Source organism: Condylura cristata, unplaced genomic scaffold (genome assembly GCF_000260355.1).
Source record: "Condylura cristata isolate star-nosed mole 26May11 unplaced genomic scaffold, ConCri1.0 scaffold00039, whole genome shotgun sequence".
In the NCBI taxonomy this organism is placed as follows: Eukaryota; Metazoa; Chordata; class Mammalia; order Eulipotyphla; family Talpidae; genus Condylura; species Condylura cristata.
In genome coordinates, this window is record NW_004567140.1 from 266951 (window position 1) to 267972 (window position 1022).

The 1022-nt window shown below is 69.1% G+C and overlaps 1 protein-coding gene across 1 annotated transcript in view; it reads right to left on the minus strand.

Annotated features, from left to right (window-relative positions):
* IRF8 (interferon regulatory factor 8) overlaps window positions 1–1022 on the minus strand; it is a 13935-nt gene that overhangs the window by 5076 nt on the left and 7837 nt on the right. The window lies entirely within an intron of this gene.

The window sequence follows — 1022 nt, forward strand, 5'->3', positions numbered from 1 at the left end:
GGGGCCCTCCAGCCCCGGGCGCGGGCAGCTCCATCTGCGGCCAGCGTCTTCCTGGGAAGGCTCCTCTGAGGACGGGAGGCTGCACTTAAAGGCCACCGGCGCCTGCACCCCGCGTCCCCGGAGGGCCCGGGCTTCCACTTGGCCACAAGCCTGCCGCGCCCTGTGGTCGCTCATCTGCAGGTAGAGAGGGTCTCCGAGAGCCGCTGACCGACGAGAAGGGTGCGCACCGTGTGTGAAGACTGGCGGAGGTCACCGGGCGCACCCTCCCCAAGCTGGCGGACACTCTGCAGGAGGCAGGGGCCACGAATGGCCTCCCGCACCGTGTGCTGACAGCCCCGGGCCAGCCAGCAAACTTCCTCCCCGGCCCTGTCCTCTCTCACCCACATACCACGGGCCTGCGCCCCCAGAAAGCATCAGTCAGCAGAGTCCCCGGACCACGGCCCAGTGATCAGCAGGTCAGAGGCCGGGTCCCGTGACCCGGGGCCTCCAGCGCCGGCCTGCTGAGCACAGATGGCCTTGAGAGCAGGCCGAAAGGGGGGTGCCTGGGTCTGAACCCACACCCGCTGACTAGCTATGTGTCGTGGGGCGCAAATGAGCCTCTAAGCCTCAGTTTCCCGAGGGCAAAGCAGAGCTCTGAGGGCCCCAGCAAGCTGGCTCTGGAGGAGCAGCAGCTGGTCCGCTGTCACTCACCGGGGAGAGCCTGCCCCCCACCCGCCGGAGGTACTGCCCACACTGTCCTGGCCCCTGCAGCAAGTGGCCGAGCCCGGCCTGACACCACGGCCATCCTGGGAGCTGGCAGGCGGTGGCCACAGGCCCTGGCAGCTCTCGGGAAGACACCGGCTTCCTTGGCTCTGGAGACACCACTGAGGGGCCTGAAGCTGAGTCCAGGGGCCGCGTCCCCAGGACCATCAGACACACGCAGCTGACAGGCCGCTTGCCCAACGCAGGCGGCAGGGACAGAAGCTCGGGCCACCCAGCTGGGACCATGGCACGACCCCGCCACTCTCCCTAGGGAGGCCCGC